This window comes from Molothrus ater, chromosome 4 (genome assembly GCF_012460135.2).
Source record: "Molothrus ater isolate BHLD 08-10-18 breed brown headed cowbird chromosome 4, BPBGC_Mater_1.1, whole genome shotgun sequence".
NCBI classification, from domain to species: Eukaryota; Metazoa; Chordata; class Aves; order Passeriformes; family Icteridae; genus Molothrus; species Molothrus ater.
In genome coordinates this window covers 14,938,317-14,956,787 of record NC_050481.2, presented here as the reverse complement: position 1 = coordinate 14,956,787, position 18,471 = coordinate 14,938,317, and positions in this window count along the sequence as shown.

Genomic DNA, 18,471 nt, shown 5'->3' with positions numbered 1-18,471 from the left:
TCCTGCTCTCCACACCTCCCTGAAAGGAGGCTGTAGCCAGGAGGCAATGGCTCTGTTCTCGGAGATAACAAGCAACAAGACAAGGACATGAAGTCAAGATGAACCAGGGGAGGTTTAAGTTTGGATGTTTGGGAAAATTTCTTCATAAAGGGGTCAGGCATTGGGACAGGCTGCCCAGGGGCAGTGTTTGGGTCACCACCGCTGAAGGTATTTTAAAGACATGTAGATGCGGCAGCTGGGGACACGGTTTAGTGATCGGCCTGGCTGTGCTGGGTGAATGGTTGGACTCGGCGGTGTCACAGGTCCTTTCCCAGCCCTGAAGATCCCGTGAATCCATGGAATACCGAGTTCCCTGGAAATGCGCTCTGGGGGCGCCGCAAATCCGCCGAAGAGCATCGGCGACATCTAGCGGCGGCACGGGGCGCCTCACGCCGGGCCCGCCGCGGGAAGCAGCGCGGGAAGCGGCGATCCAGGGAAATCGGTGTCCCCTGGGGAGATCTGTGTCCCGGGGGAATCTGTATCCCGGGGAAGATCTGTGTTCCCGGGGAGATCTGTGTCCCCACGGAGGGTTCTGTCCCCAGTGAGATCGGTGTCCCGGGAGATCTGTGTTCCTAGGGGGATCTGTGTTCCTAGGGGGATCCGTGTCCCCTGGGGAGATCGGTATCCCCTGGGGAGATCTCTGTCCCCTGGAGAGATCTGTGTCCCCTGGAGAGATCTGTGTCCCGGGGGAATCTGTGTCCCAGGGGGATATGTGTTCCTAGGGGGATCTGTGTCCCCGGGGGGAGATCTGTGTCCCCTGGGGAGATCTGTGTACCCAGGGAGATCTGTGTTCCTAGGGGGATCTGTGTCCCCTGGGGAGATCCGTGTTCCTAGGGGGATCTGTGTTCCTAGGCAGATCTCCGTCCCCAGGGAGATCTCTGTCCCGGGGGGAGATCTGTGTCTGCCGGGGACAGCGCCGTGCCTCACAGCCAGGCAGGGACACCAGGGGTGTCACAGAGGCAGAGGCACAGAATGGGCTGCTGGGACGGAAAAGACATTTAAACTTATTCAGTCCAACCCCTTGCAATGAGCAGGGACATCTTCCATTAGATCAGGTTGCTTGGAGCCCCTTCCCTGGCCTTGAATGTTTCCAGGGATGGGGCAGCTGCCACCTCTCATGGCATGTTCCAGAGTTTCATCACCCCTCCTCCTCCTCCTCATTTCTAGTCTAAATGGATCCTCCTTCAGCTCAGAACTATTGTCCCCTGTCCTACCCCAATGGGCCCTGCTACACAGTCCATCCCCAGCTGTCTTGTAGATCCTTCAGCTACTGTAGGCGCTATAAGGTCTCCCTGGAGCCTTCTCCATGCTGAACAGCCCCAGCTCTCTCAGCTGTCCTCACATGAGTGGTGCTCCTGTCCTCTTATCATCTTCATGGTCTCCTCCACACCCATTCCAACAGGTCCATGTCCTTCCTGTGCTGGGGACCCCAGAGCTGGATGCAGCACTGCAGGTAGGGTCTCACCAGGGCAGAGGGGCAGAATCACCTACCTTGACCTGCTGGCCATGCTGCTTTTTGGGGTTTTTTTTTGGGTGGGTTGTTTGATTTTGGGTTTTTTTTTTGTTTTCTGTTTGTTTGTTTGTGGTTTTTTGTTGTTTGGTTTGGTTTTTTTTTTTGTTTGTTTGCTTTATGTTACAATTGGCTTACTAGGCTGCAGTTCATGTTCCTGGCTCATGTCCAGCCTCTCATCCACCAGCATTCCCAAGCCCTTCTGCAGGGATGCTCTCAATCCCTCAGCCTGTACTAATACCAGGGGTTGTCCCAACTCAGGTGCAGCAGCTTGCACTCTACCTTGTTGAACCTCACAAGGTTCCCATGGGATCTCTTCTTGAGCTTGTCCAGATCCCTCTGGGTAATATCTCATCCCTCAGGCATTTCAAAGTATCCTCTTTTTTGTCCATAGATGCCAATTTAATATGACAAACTCTAAAAAAGCTCCAGTAGTTAGCTGCTTTTTCAGAAAAAAACAAACCAAACCAAACAAAAAAAAAGTCCTCAGTACACCTCGTGTCAGATGAACAAACAAACAAATAAATAAATATCAAGAACCACTTACTGAAGAGACTATGAGTTATTTTCTGGCTACATTGGCAAAATGCATTTTTCCACCTTTCTCTCTTAGAAAGCTGAGTCATTTTTGCAGTTTCTGGAAAGCTTCATTCAGCCTAATAGTGACACTTACTGGGAAAACATGCCATGGAAATGCCAAGGCCAAATAGTTTAAAGCTGGCACATCATAATCAGTTGAAACAAGAGCCTTACAAATGGGAGTGCTGAGCAAACACAGACAAAATGTGGTCACTTTCTGCTCTAGTCCAGAACTTACACAGGCTACACAAGGCAATAAAATTAAATATGATCTATTTTGCAGCCTGGGTGTTTTATTACACCCGTGTAAGTTGACCCAAAATTTCTAAAAAGGAATAAAACTTCAGTTGCTGGCCCTGTCCTTGAAAAATAGGAAATGTTGAATACACGACAAAAACCTTTTGAGGAACATAATGCCTCCATGAGCACATGGAATCAATTCCTCCAGAAGTGTGACCCGGAAGTTTCTTTGGCCAAAACTAAATGTTTGAGAGCCCTGTGTTTAGTTGTCATCCATACAGCCAGTGAGGCTTCTGCTTCTTTCTGGTTTTGTACCAGAACAAAGGTCAGGAGGCTTATCCTGTCACAGGCTTTAGCAAAAGGCAAATAGAGGTGTGATGGTTTAAGCCATAGCCACACATCTCTACCAGCCCCAGCTTGCTTTCCAAACCCCAAATCTGATTTACAAGAAGGGAATACACACTTTTTCCTCACTGTTTAAAGCTAAAATGCTTCACATTACAGTAGCTGAGACTCCAAGCTCTTCCTTGACTCAGCTTAGAGGCAGAAGCCTCCAGCAGAGACACAGTGGAGACCTGCAGATTGAGGAGACAGTTTAAGATACAGTTTAAGATACCATATCAAGATTCACCAGAAGTTGTCTGTTAAATCTTCACATAAAAAAAAAAAAAACAGTGAAATTTTTACAGACATCCACCTGACTTGCTGTATCCTACAAGATGCCAAGGAGAGGGATTAGGCTTAGTATGTATATCACAGCAAGTAGTAGTTTCCTGACTACACAACTGCTTTTCCTGAAAAGAGTACATAAATCCTTAATGTGCTGCCAAAAACTCCTGCACTCCAAGGAGGCCCAGATGAAGCATTTTCAAATACTTGCTGGATGCCCCTGACTGAAATGATTTTTGCTTGATTCAAGTAGCAGATTTCTTATACATAGCATACAGAGAACCTTCTTACACACATATCACACTTCTGTGCAGATGTGGAGACAGAAGCTGTGAAAAGGACACATAAGAACCAGAAATGACCATAACAGTGAAACCGTTCCTTCTCCTTAAAACTAATAACAACACTACGGCACATGCTGGGTAGCAGCAATTTGCCCATGTGCCAGAAGAAAACAAACAAAATAAAACTTAAATAAAAAAAAAATTTAAAAACATCTACAGAGTTACACAAGCCAAGCCCTTTGAGAGAAAAAGGAGCCCTCTGAATAACTAAACATTGGGTCCTGGCATTAGTTTTTAGAGCTGTTATTCTTCTCCTATATGACTGCAGCAACTCTGAATGTCTATTTATCCTTCTGAGGTCTGTGGAAGAATCTATTTATAGTTGTGGGATACCAGTGCTAGTGCATCATGACACTGGCCTCTGTTACTGGAAATGATCCTGGCTGATTTGCAGGCAACAGGATGAGTGACTGACACATCCCATCAGAACAAGAAGTATGATTCTAGAGAGGAAGTACCAAAAAGAAAAGAGAAGCCTCAAGATGCATGGGAAGGTAGTCAAAACAAAACAAAAAAGATAGAAAAGTCTCCTTTTGAATCCAATTGACCTCATTTACAGACAAGTAAATGGAGTAAAGAACAAGCCAAAGTATCATTTCTGTTACATGAGTTCTTGGATGTTCTAATCATGATAACAAAGTCATAATTCATCAAAGATGAAAATATCCATAACCACAAAAATAAAAGCCAAGGGTACCAGCCCTGATATGCACTTAAAAAAAACCCTTGTTCACCTTACTCAGACTGTGCATCACCACAAAACCACTAGAATAAAACTCCTAGAACTGATTTTGCTGGAAGTTAGATGGTTATTCTGCTCTGCAACCCATCAGGACAGTATCCTCACCGAACCAGGAAAAAAAAAAAAGGCCCTAGTGAGATATCAGCTGACACATTTTTGCATCTTCCACCATTTTCTCTTTTCCATTCCCTAGAGTGCTATATCAGTCAACACTTCACAACATCCACATTCCCTTATCAACAATCAGACATTAGTGTTCGTGGCACTCCCTTGCCAATGGATAGGCAAGTTTGACACATGACTTATTTATTTTGGAGATTTGAGAAACTGTGATTCTTGGCTCTTGGCATTTCTAAGTTTGGGAACAGCTTTATTTATCACCAACTCTGAATTAAGGCTGTAAAACTGCTATGAAAACACGTAGATTGGTCCCTTAAAGGAGAGCTGTGCAACACTGCCAGTGAAATGGTTAAACACAATGTCTGGTTATTAATAAAAGGAACTGAGCTGCATGCTAAGGGGTAAGGCCACAGCAGTACTGATATCACTGGAGTGTTTGCCATGCTTTGGGATAACAGGACTATTTATATGCACTGGTGCACAGACCAGGCACTCTGTGCTAAGCACAGGTGAGGGTAAGAATACACAGCTGTGAGCTGTCTTCTCTTTTTGAAATTGCATTCTCTAGTTATGCAAATAAACCACTTTCAAGGTGTTTTTTCTAGAGTTTAAGGGAAATCTACAGCATTGCCACCGCTGTAAATGTTTGTGGGTGTTCAAATGTCACCTGGTGGGAAAGCTACTTTGCACAGTGTCAGCAGGAAACTCCTATTAGGCCTTCCAAAGGGCATCCTCATATCACAGCCACTGCATGGAGAAAGAAGGGTGTTCCTTCATGTATAGCACTGCCTGCTAACTCACCTCAGTACTGTTCATCTAGCACTTGGAACTGGTTATTTCACAGGAAGCTACTATTTCACACAGTGGAAATGAGTGATTTGCTTTAGCAGGGCTCATTGTTCCATGACAAAGGAGTCTGTTGCTTGGACAGGGCAGAGTATCACTATAAATATCAGCTTCTTACAGTTATTTCTCTTCTTGGTAGTGGTTGATACCTGCAGTGTCAGATCAAAGAACAAATGTGGTAACTGTGCCTTATACAATAAAATCAATAAGTCAACAACTCTCCTTGGATCCTTTATTCTAAGGCAAAGTCTGTATAGTCTGTACTCTTGGCTACAGTAGAAGATGTTTTACTGTGACGTTCATACTGCAGGAGTCAACAGCAGTCTGGAAAATGCTTTGCCTCAGTTTGAAGATGATGTGTTCATAAAAGAGTAATTTCTCTGAGGAAAACCAAAAGAACATGTTAAGTCAAGGTAGGCAGCCCTAAAGATGATGCTGGTGCTGCTTTTGCAGCCATGATGTTTAGGTTATACCACACCATTACATTGGAGATTCAGGATTTCTCAGGCTACAGAGGAAAACTTGAAGCTTCAGTGAATCATTAAACAATACACTTAATCATAGGGAATGAGTTGCACCTTCTGTTCTGACAGGGTTACTTTGAGTTTGTTTGGGTTCTTCTGTCTTCTTGCATTGCGGTTCAAGGTGTCAAATTTGCATCAGTAATAAGAAAACTCTCACTTCAATGTCTCCTTCCCCAGGTGAATGGGATACCCAGTACCCTGGAAGGGGAGCTGCATCTTTGTTTCCCTTCTGAGTTTTGATCAGGTGTGCACTTGGCCTAGAAGGTGCAATTGCAGCAGATGCACGTCCATATTGCCAGAAGCTCAGTCAGAAAACATGTAGCTCATTTCTTCGTTCTGCCTTCCAAGACTGTTAGCAAGAGAGTGTTTTCACACAGGTATGGAAAGACTTATGTCAGGAGGAGTTTTAGAAAGATTGAATGCTTCAGGATATAGTAGTAGGACACAGAAGAGCTGATGCTCTCTGGGAGGATCCACACCCCACTGTGATGAACCTTCAGTCAGGTTTTGGGCTTAGGTGCTTGCTTTCTAGGCACCAAAGACATCAATTTTCAGGCCGCACACTTGACACTTCCTGAGCACTAAAGAGTTGCCCCAGGAAAGCCCTGCCCAGCACCACATGCTTCTTCCACATGCAGAGCCCATAGAGAGAGGCAATGTCCCCATTTGTGTATAACCTACACAGACACTACAGGGCAGACAGGATCCCTGTGTCAGCACCACTCTCAGCTCAGGGACTGAGCTGCTGAGCTCCAGCAGAATCCAGTTCCTAATGGGTGCAGCTCCCCAGCAGGTTTGCTGGGATCAGAGAAACCTTTCTGAAGGCTGTCCTCTTTGCCCAGTTCTAAGCCACATTTCCCATCTAAGACCCATGACAACTCATCAGGGTTCAGCCAGCACCATAACTTTAACCAAAATATTTTTATTTCTCCACAGAGTGCCCCTTGAGGAACTCAAGCCAATTTTCCTCTGAGCTGCTAAAAACCCTGAAACTTTCATTGACAGACCCTTCCCTTTGCCCAGTGTGTAGTGCCAGATTTAAGGAGAACTGTTTCCCTCTTTTTCCACACAAATATCTTGCTGATTTCTCCCTAGTGCTACGACACTTACACTTACATTGCTCTGCCATCCCTTAGTTGATTTGCCACTTTCACATCATTCACAGATGATTCAGTGGAAGAACCCAGAAAGACCTGGAAGGCCTTGGGAATGATACTGAACAGCACATCGGGACATTACGATGCTTGCTGTCCTTGAAGGCAGCACACTTTGCACTTTCCTAAACCTACACTGCTCTGGAGGCTGACAATGACCCATTTCAGTACATGATTAAAATACAGGGCTCTCTGTGGAGCAGCCTCAAGATTCTCTCTGTTCCAATCATCATTTTCACCTATGCCCCTTACTCCCAGTTCAATCCATGCTAGAGCAGAGCCTAACCAAACAACCTTAAAGGTGATGTTTTGAATGTTTTCACAGGCACTTGTCTGTCCTGGTGAAAAATCTCTAAGTACTCTTGATTTTCTTTCATCCAGTTTAATAAAGGTCCAGCTTACAGGGATTGTTTTTTCATTCCATTTTTGTCTTTTTTATTTCTGATTGCCCACAGCTTAACTAAACCTTGACTAAACAAATGATGTAATTAATCATAACTAAATAGATAAATTTTAAACGCACTACTACTGGTAACTGATATGATGCTTTTCTATTTATGAAGAAATAAACCAGATTGTCAGTATCAACTCAGTTTCTAAGGAGTCACAGCAGCATATTTTTCCCCAAAGTGACCCAGAGAACACACAAAACATCTGTCCTCAACAGTTTTAAACTGTCCTTTGGCATTAGCTTGGCTTTCTCTCCATGTTATTCTTTTTTTAACTCAGAACAACTTTTTCCAGTCATCGAGAGGAATCTCCAGTAAAAACAGACAAGTCATGAGTTGATGTTCTTGATATTTTTAAGGTTAAATAAGCATTTTTATTTTGAGTAAATCAACAAAAGTTCATACAGATTGCAGTGGAAACTACTGATTGAACAGAAACTTTGTCTCACATGCTTTAGGAGTCTGTGTATACATTTCAGTAAAAAGGAAAAGAAGGGCATAAGCCTTATTTTTCTTTGAATTACAGAAATAGTTTAATTCTAGCTATGCATTCAATAATACTCTCCTCTGCATCACAGTTTACCCTAGGATTTACACCCTCATGTAAAAAGATCCAACTTTTTCATGGATATACATGAGAGTGAAAGTTTCAAAACAACCCCATGGGACCCAGTACCAGTGAACATGGACATTGCCAAGGAAGGGCTCAAGTATCAAGAGAGAATGGTCAACAGTGGCTTAATGGATTACCATGTGGTCAAGGGAATTGAATCAAGCAAGAATTCCTTCCCCAGCTGGACTGACCTGCTCTTGAAGTGAGACAGGTTTACTGTTGTCTACAGCAAGAACTAATTTTTCACTCCACTGTTCCTTCTTCCAGCTGCCTAATCAATTAGGGCCCCAGATAATACACTTTCAAAAGTAATTTTACTTGAAGAATGACAGACTTGCACTGGGCTGTTGCTTCTGACTTCTGTTGGTCTTAAGTCAGCTGCAAATACACAAGAGAAGTCTGGAGCAAGAGATCCTGGAAATGAAAACATTAATTTCCCCCAACGAGCCTGAGAATTTAAAGAGAAAGAAAGGGTAGTCTAATGAAAAAAACCCACTTCTTTTACTATTCTTCCCACAATTAGGAGGAACTTAATAGCTGCAACCATTTACCATTTAGTAAAAAAATGCCTTTTTTGAAGGCAAATTTATTATTTTTAAAAAACTATTGCTTAATCCCTCTCCAATAAATTCGCAGAGATCATGTGTTAATACAGGACCATGGATTTCATATGTTGTACAGATTAACTATGGGCAAGGAATTTTCCTTCCCCTAGCAGCAAGCTGCTTGCCAGTAATATTGTCAGTGAACACACTGGATTTCCAGTGTGGAAAAACTCTCAATATATTTTATGCTTTCTTTTAGGACTAGTGTTTTTATATGTGGCAGCAGAATGTTTCTGCACAAGTAAGTCTTTGATAACTGATCTGATAAACCCATTTCATCCATCCTACCAAGATAAACTTAATGAAGGAGATTAATTTGTTTATCCTCATAAACCGGAACTTGGATGACAGGACATAACTTCTAGTAAGTTCTAGGAACAGAGAAGAACTATATGTGCTAAAGGAATAGGGTGGTACAAGGACAGAAACAAGTTATCAAAAAAAAGATGCAAAGCTGGAAATTGGTAAAAAACAAAAGGTTGTAATAATGAAAACAATGATGAACTGAAGCAAAACTCCCTAACCACTTCAAGGGAAAAAAACCTGGATGGGATAATGGAATAAAGCAATGAAAGCAGATGAAGCATACATGCAAGCCAGGGAAGGCTAAGACAATTTTCTGTGGATATTTTTCAGTTCTCCAAAAGGAGCATGAAGGCAGGACAAAACAGCCAGGACCAAGTGATGACTCAAGGACTGGTGTCAAAGGTAAGCCCGGGGATGTTCCATAACCAGAAACAGTTCATGAAAAGGAGCAACTGTCTTTGAAGGACAGCCTTTCTCTGGATCCCTTAAAAAAATAACCAAACCACCTTGTTGGATCAAATCTAGCACAACCAGTGAAAGAAAAAATCAGCAGGAGAAATATATCATATAAATAAGAGATCCTCTGACTGTCTAGTCCTGTTCCACAGGACTGGAGTAAATGTGACCACTTAACATCCAACACCTTTTTCAAGCCACAAGAATCTGTCATGTTACCTTGGTGTTTTCTTCCTGAGCCATGTTTAGTTTATGGAAATACTTCTTGGAGTTTGGCTTCCAGCACGTTACACAGTGTTCCAATAGTGGCTGAACTTGCACCAAACACAGTTATGTTTATCACTTTGTTCTTATAAGAATTTCTACTGCTTATTATGCACATTTGTTCTAAGTACTCCAGGAACTTCAGCAAAGCTGATTGAGGAAGGCCTGGAGTGTATGATACATAAAATTACTGCTTGTGAGCAGAAATTTCACACGGAAATTCAGCCAACAGTCTTAGCTCCTAAATACCTACTTTGTTGTAAGAAATATCTTTTGGTTGCTCAGACCAAGATGATCCCAATAATTTCCTGATCCATTTCCATCTGTTTCCTTACTTATAAGTTCCCATTATTTTACTTGTTATTTTAATTTTTATCTTTTAGTTGCTTTTAAATATTAGATAACTAAGGAACAAGAAAAAGCTCCTACAGGACCCTCTAGAAGGACTCCTGACTGATGAATGCTTTTTCTCCACAAAGAAGACAGGGAGTTGTATTTATAGAAGCTTATAATCTTCTTAAATTATTTTTTCCTTCCTAAGAAGAAACCTGCTAGGTTTAGGTTTTTCTTTGTTTGTTTGACAGAAAACAGACCATGAACAGATTTACTGACTTAACTGGACTAGCCACAAGGTTGGAATTATGTATGTGCTTCAGTATCTTGCCAGATGAGTAAAAGAAGTGTTACTATCCTGAATAATTTAACACTGTACTAAAAATTCAACAGAAGGAGGTTATTTTAACTACAACATGCTTGCACACATGTACCTTTACCTGCCAAGGGAGCTTTGCCAAAAAATTCAGTGTCCTGCATTTTGTTTGGGTGTTTTGAGACCCCTCTGCTACAAAGAAAAAACAAGTTCAGGCTAATTTTTCTATTATATAGCTTACTTTCTAAAATAAATAGCTGTAATTACTGAAGTAGTACAAGATTTTCCACACAACTCAATTCTGACTTAACTGACCTTGGTTATAAGACCTTAATTTTGCTCTCTGAGGCCTCTTCTGGGGTCTAATCCCAAGGTTAGGACCTGAAACTCCTCCCCTGGCATACTTGGCTGCCAGGTGGCAGGCTGCCATACCTATTTGGAGGGCAGGTGCCTTAGATTGCTCTACTCTCTTTTTGAGAGTACTTTTTGATCCATTTCCTATATTTACTTGTTTGGAAGAGGGCCATCATCCTTCCTGAAGGACCAAAGATGGAAGTTAAGAGGAGATTGTAAAACTCTGGGAACAGCTGAAAATACCACCTGGAAAATCTTTGAATAATGATTCTGTATCTTAGCAAAGACAAGATAACAATCTTCAACAGCAGACAAGCTGCTGCAAGGAATAAAATGATTAATTTGTTGACTGCGACCATGGCAGACAGAAAAGAAATAGTGAACTTACAGAGGCATATAGGGGAAAAAAACCAAAACAACACACCTTTTTAATGGCATGATTAGTGAAGGCTTGGAAAAGATTACCTAAAAAGACATAAAATCTCTGGCATCAGAAGCCTTCAAGAAAACATGGGGGAAGTGTTTTCAGGAATGCCACGGCACATCCTGCCTTGCCTGTGATCTCATGGGGTCTACTTTTAGTCCATTTTACAGTAAATCTTTCTTTTTTTGCTCTGTCTTTAGGCAAATGATGTCTTAATAAAATTGCCTGCCCACCCAAGCACAGACTGAGGCTTATATCAAAATTCACAGAACTTGCAATTCAACAAACTTTCAGCACAACCTTGAAGTAAGTTCCTAGAATTAAGCACACATCCTTGAATGAGACTGATGACTAGGGAGGAATTGATTTTGGCACGTGTTTTCTATAAGGCAAGTTTGCAAAATCTCCTGTAGAAGAAAAACCCAAACACTAAAATTTCAACAAGAAATTCCAACAAACAGTCCAGAGCATTTTTTATTTCTTACAGACTCTGCCTCCACATTGGGAAAGGAAATGAAAGCTGTAGCAAGTAAAGGAAATTATAGCTTTTTCTTTGTCCCTCCTACACATGCATTAAAAAGAAGGGATGTGTGGGAGGAACATCAACATCTTAGCCCACTTACATTCCCTTTGCTCCATTTTCTCCATCCAAAAATCAAACAGAGTTCAAATGAAACATGAGAAGCTTTAGTCCAAAAGCAGAAAATCTCAAAAAGTGTCAGAGATTGTTATGGGAATGAGGACAAAGGCCTTCCAGATTGCATCAGTTACATCAACATCCACAAATTAATTACCTTACCTGCCCTGAACTTTAACTATGCACATATGTTAAATCCCTAGTGATTAAAACTTAGTGACATGTTGTAAAATGGTTTTGTCCTCTGTGCACACCTATCAGGAGTTTTAATCCATACCACTTAAACAGGAAAAGGTTGCACACTCTAAATCAGTTTTGTCAATACTTAAGTATGAAGTTGAGACACTCAAGTAATTGTTTACAGACAAACATTAAATCTAACTGCAAACCCCATGTAAAAGTGTCTGATTCAGCACATCTTTGACAACATTTCTAATATATGACCAGTTTTCATACGCTTAGTATTTTCTTATGATGCTATTGGGTGTCAGAATTATTCCCTGCAATCACAACAGATACAGAGCTTATCCATGGGGGAAAAAAACTCCAAAAAAGCAAAAAACAACCCAAACAATTTGGGTTAAGTCCACAAAAAAAAAGTTAAAATCTAGCAAAGAACTTCGATGTTGCTATGACCACCATAACAACTTACTATAAAAACAATGCACTTTATCGAGCCCATCTTCAGCTATTTGCTGTGAAACTGAATACCTATTGCACAGTATAAATCAAATATTTGTTTATAAGAGTTATTTTTTTAAATGTTTAATTAAGTTACATTTCCTTTTTTTGAAATAATTCTTCAAGTTCTTTTTAAAACAAAGTGTTAATTTTGAACTATGATAGCTGAAGTAGAAGTCTCTGACACAAACTTAGCTTTCTAGCCTTTGGGTAAAATATAAAACTGTTGTTAAATGGAAATGAACCAGAAAATGTATGGTGAAACTCATTTGTAGAAACTTTTACTAATAACAAACATTTGTCCAATGGCACAGATTCTAAGTAGAAACACATGACAAGGTGTGTCTTGCAGTGGTACAGCAGCAGGATTCAGGAACGTTTTCCTGAGTGAGTCTGAAGAACAATTAATTGTGGTACTAAGCCATGTAGATATTACAAGATCAAATACCACACTCCATTATATATATATATATATATGTTATCAGCATTATTTCAATGTCATGAATAAAATTCAAAGTTTTGTAATGTTCATTTCATTCGTGGTTTTCTTCTCTAATTTTTGTACCATCTGCTTTATTTTTACTGACTCTTTGAACCTAAATTGGCCAAATTGTTTTAGAAACTGCCTGGCAATGTAACTAAATACCTTTTACTGATGCTGCAGGAACAAATCTGACAATTTTATTCCCAGCTACAATAAAATCTGTCAATAAATCTAAGCTTACTGCAAATAAATAAAACTGCAAAGAAGTCATCATATTCATCAAACATTTAAGGAGGTGCTTCCATTGCCAAGACGATTACTCTCATCCCTACTCTTTGTTCTTTACTATGTGCCCCAGTGTTAAAACTTTGTATTCCTTGGGCAAGATATAAAGGAATGTGTCCATAATATTTTAGTTAGCTTATGTTCAACCCTATCTTAAATATTAAACTGAAATGCAATCTAAATAATTTTTTTTTAAGTTCAAGAAAGTAATAAATCCCCATGCTTTTTGATTTTAATAGGACACAAAGTTCTTATCTGGAAAAGGTAGTGTATTTCTAATTAAAGAGAGATTGAAAGTGCAGAGAATCAAACTATTTATAAAATTACCATATAAAAAGTAAAGCCAGGATAGGGATGCCACGAAATGTGAAGTAAGGCTCACTACTAAATGCAATCCAGGGCTAGGTATTTAAGTATGCTGGACTAATTTTGAGTGTCATGGAAAGGTAAGGAGATGACAACTTCTGTTCATGTAAGCAGTCAATATCTTCCTCAACAGGAAAAAAAACAGCTGCTGTTTTAAGCTAGCTTTTACTTATGCTACTGCACACATCAGTCTAAGGTGTCACTGCAGCTTGGGTAACTTGATGAACGCCCATTTCTCCACACCTTGAAGTGTACTGGGTAAATTAATTGCACGAATATCAAAACAGTCCTCTGATTATGAGATTTTGAGCAGTCTTCATTGTCCCTAGTTGCCCTCAAGCATTAAATATGGCATAAACCTTTTTTCTAGTTTATAAATTAATCAGCTAAAATAAAACTACAGTGATCTGAAGACATCACAGTGAGCAAAAGGATATTATTTTAGCTCTGTAAACTCTTGCATAGGTTAAGATCTTATGGGTGGTGCCTGAGCCCACAGGACTGAGTACACTAAAAATGCTCACTCCTGAGTTTGCCAGCAAACAACAAACCAAAAACCCCCCAAACTCTCCAACCAAAACAAAAACCCAAACAAATAAAACCCAAATCATAACAAAACCAGCAAACATACACACACACGGCTAAAGGACCACCAGTTGCATTCTTAGCTAATCCCAACACTGAATTTCATCAGTAGTCCCAATTTTTCAGAATTAAGTATTTTTCTTGGAGACATGATTTCTTCTGGGCTCCTAAGTAGAAAATTGGGTGTTAGAAATCAGGACTCTTGTTATAGGGAGAAGCTTCTGCTTCAATTTTTTTCAAGATGATTTATGCAGTGGAGTTTCAAGGAGTATAAGTGTTCAGTTCACAAGTTCATCATTTTGCTCCTTTTCCAGCCCACAGTTTCAACAGAGACAGCAAACACCCTGTTCCACCTAGCACCAAGTGCAGCCATGCCTTCTGAAAGTGCTCCATGTCAAACAAGGTATTCATGGTTGCTGTTCATCTTTGCCCAAGATGTGGCAGTCAGCTCCCATCCAACATTTAAGAGCATCATGACAAATAGCTGTTTCTTGAAGTGTTTACTCAACACGGTTGAAAGGCTTTTTTCAGCCCTGGCTCAATGGGATTTCAGCCTTGAGCCAGAAAGACTGTGATCTTTGGGGGCTGACAAAGTGTGAGTGGCCTTACAAAATCTAGGCAGTTTGCCAAAGGCCCTTTTTTTTTTTTTTAAACTTTGTTGAACCATAGTGGAAGGTTAAACAATTCACACAGTTTTGTTTCTCCCTACCCCCAATTTGCCTTGTGCTTAATGTCTTGTCAAGAAGTAAAGTATCTTCATAATGGGATGGATGGAACAATTTCAGCTATTACACAGCAGTGATGGTATTGCAGGAAATCTGAAACAAATGTTAACTTCAGTGCTTTTCAGCTCAAAAGAAAAAAGTATATTTAACATGCTGAGAAGCTTTTACATCACATGGGATCAATTTTCTTATGGTTCATTTGAAATAATAGAAAAAAAAAAATCCAACCCCAGCTTTATGCTGAGAACTGGCAAGCAGGAAGTGAACTGCTCATGTCAAGGGGCAAGCCTTGGAAATTTGACTCCAGGAAAAGAATGCCTTGTTTCCAAAAGCACTAATGCACACATCATACAGCGCAAGCATGTTTACACACATGCATTTTAATTTATGCATGTTTTGCGGCAGAAAAGGTCCATCACTTACAAATCAATAGAAGGAAAAAAAAATGCCACCTATTGAAAATTAATGTTTGAAAGCCTTGGGTCATTCTGCAATTGCTTTTTGAGATTAGAAACAGATGTCTCTAAGCTGTGCAGAACAGTATATTACTTCAGAAAACTCTCTACTGGCCACAGATTTTATGTCCTATTGTGAGCCACAGATATTTTCTAAATCAACAATTCAGTGAGCAAATATACTAGGAAAAAATCCCAACAAAATAACCAAACAGACTATTAAGCAACAAAATGTATTTTTGTTCATTTTGACAAGTGTTGTTTTATTCCTGATCCCACTTTCAAATTCTTTCATGAAGTCCCTTTAATAGGCTATAAAGTTCAGCTACTAAATTTGCAGATAAATTTAGGCTGACATTTTCAGTATGCAAATTATATCCTCAGTAGTGAAAAAAAAAATATATATATCTATACTTGCTTAGAAATGTATACAAAGAAAGGGAACCTGACATGTCTCCCTTTAAAAATCTAAAAAAATGTAATTTCAGTAACAGTTTTCCCACTTTATGTCTCTTCTTCACCTTCAGAAGGGCTCTGCCTGTAGCCCAGCTGTGAGCAGCAGCATTAGCAGACAGACATTCACTTTTCTGGTTTGAAAGTAAGAATAAATAGAATAACGTGATGCAGATTGCATCTGTCATCATTCCCAGTGTACACCAACATGGGAATGCACCCTATCAACTTCTGCTGCTAAAAAAACACCGTCTAAAGCTAAAAGCCCACATTCTTGCCAGGATTTCAGTGGAACAGCAGTGGGTGGGTGCCCACATGAACAGGTCCACTGGCAATTTTGGGGAACTACATTAATATTTTTACCTCTGTAAGCAAGCCCTCTAAGGTCCTGCATGGTATGTTTTCTGAATTGTTGCCAAATATCAATGTATAGTACTAAAAAATCCTCCAAAATATTTTTATTTCTCTTTCCAAATTTCTTTATTTCATCTTTCAATAGCATCTTTCTATAAATATTCAGTCAGTGAGGGCATGCTTTGGCATTTTTGCTCAATAGCAGCATTTTTGTTTATGTCAGCAGGAGGTTATGGGACTGCACGTGGAATGTTTGCTGTGAGCTATGAGCTCCATGGGGTGGACAGCAGAGGCAAACACATTTCTGATGGGTAAGTGATTGAGGGATTTGGCTTAAACATCTGTCACAAAAAGTTTATTTCTCTCTCTGGCTGATCTACAGAGAGGATGGAAATCTCCATGAAATCTCCATGAAACAAATACTCCGAGGATGGGCTATTCCTTGGACAGACTAAACAGCATTGTCAGTACTTTTCTTAATAGTATTTTGTATTACTGCAATACTTTCCTTTGACTGTCCACCATGAAGACCTTCCAGTTTAGTTGACTCGTTTAATATTGACAAATATAGTAGAAGTACATTGTGAAGTCACCTCTTCTTTATACTTTAATCTTCACTGTCCTACTTATTGCATAATTTGGTATCTTGTTCCTGATACACCATCCCATATGATTGCCTATGTATTTTGCCAGGAATAATATTCATAAATAATTTACAACTCAGACTTGGCAAACAATGTTTTGAAGGAAATGTGTTGTTTATCCCAACAGAAAGTCTTGTGGTAGTTGTATAAATGAAACACAATAGGTACAATACAAATTGTGAGCTGTTCCCTCATTCAGTCCCTGATGTCATTTGTATAAATAGGTACAGTTCACTTTAAGAAAAGACAGGCAGATTTCAGAAAAAAACTCAAAACTATTTTCTCAGTTCCTTAAGGCTCACTTCTGAAACTTTATCACAGAGAAAATGATCATAGTTTCAAAAATTAAAACTACCGATGGAGAGTACCAAAGCAAGCAAGCACATGGAGCAACTGCATTAAAATATTGACATTTAACAGCATATTGGAGAGGTGGGAAAAGGGAATAAGTAATTTGTGAGAGAGTCTGAACTACCATATCAGCTGTCTCATTGTGGTTCGCAGGTCTCTGACACAAATGCAAATAGCCAGGTATTTATGCTGATGAAAACCACTTAATCACTTGCCAGGAAAATCTACCTTTATAATACTCAGCTAATAACATTGGGTAAGTGAATAAATCCATATTGTACACAAACAATTGACCCAAATGGTTTGTGCTGTGTACTTAGGAGCAAACTCACCTTTGTTTGCTCTGGACATCCCCACTGGGCTGGCAGCAACCATTGCACAGGAATAAATATGGAGCATATTGGTTGTTGTCACTATGAGAGCATGGCAGCAGCAGACAATTTCTGTTTCTGCCCACAGATGAACAATCCCAGTAATATCCAACCAAAAGTTTGGTGCACGCAGCAGTCAGATGTGGAGGCAGGATGGTGCTTGAATCCCCAGCAGGCTGCAGCACTCACTGTGCACAGGCCACAGCTAAACCAGACACCAACACAATCACATTAATCCTGGGAAGGGCCAGAGCATCACCCAGAGAACGGGTGAGTGGTGAGAAAGCTCCCCCAAAAGCTGGAGATGCAAAGCCAGCGTTGTCTTCAGTCCAAGGGATTCCCAAGCCACTTTCTAGAAAGTGCCACTGAAGAGGAGTCCCAGAGTACAGAGGACAACATGAGGCACCTGTAGCCTTGTGCTTATTCTGAGATGGATGTCAGGCAGATGTCATACCACAGTGTCTGTAAGAGTGGCTTTAACCTGGAGAGCAAGGAGAACGCTCAGTGCTGTTCTCTGGCCATCCAAAATTCAGTTCAGTTTGTAGCTGATCACACCTCTTATCACAACTGCTATTAAAGTTCTTATTTGACAGTCCTTATTTACTTTGACAGAAAAAGACTGTTCTTTCTAAGAAGCCTAACTAAAGAAATGGGCAAAAAGTAGTACAATATCACCATTATCTTTTTTTTTTTTTTTTTGTAAAGAACGAAACTAAACTGAAGTCCTTCTTTAATCACACAGTTAAGAATGCATTTAATGCAGGCTACCCAGTCATATTAGTACATCTATTAGACCACCTACCTTAATCAGCCCTCAGGGAAACACCACTGTATTGAATATATAAATATTCTATTCCTGCAGTTTTCAATTTGCTGATTTCCCCACAGTACTATTCTAATCTCAACATAATCGGAAAAAAAAATCAACACAACCCCAGTCTACTTTGAGAGACTGAACAACCAAAAACCACACTCATAGAGAGATGTTGATTTGAAGACTTGAAGAAGGAATAAGCCTCAACTGTTCAAACAAAGCAAAAAGTCCCAAGTAAGCCAATTCTACATTTCATTTTGCAGTGCATCCTGCAGGACAAAATGCATGACACATGCCTATCTCAGCCCTTTGATAACTCAGCTTACATATCTTGGTCTCATTGAAGAGAAGTTGGGAGATTAGTATTTATTTCTCTTTT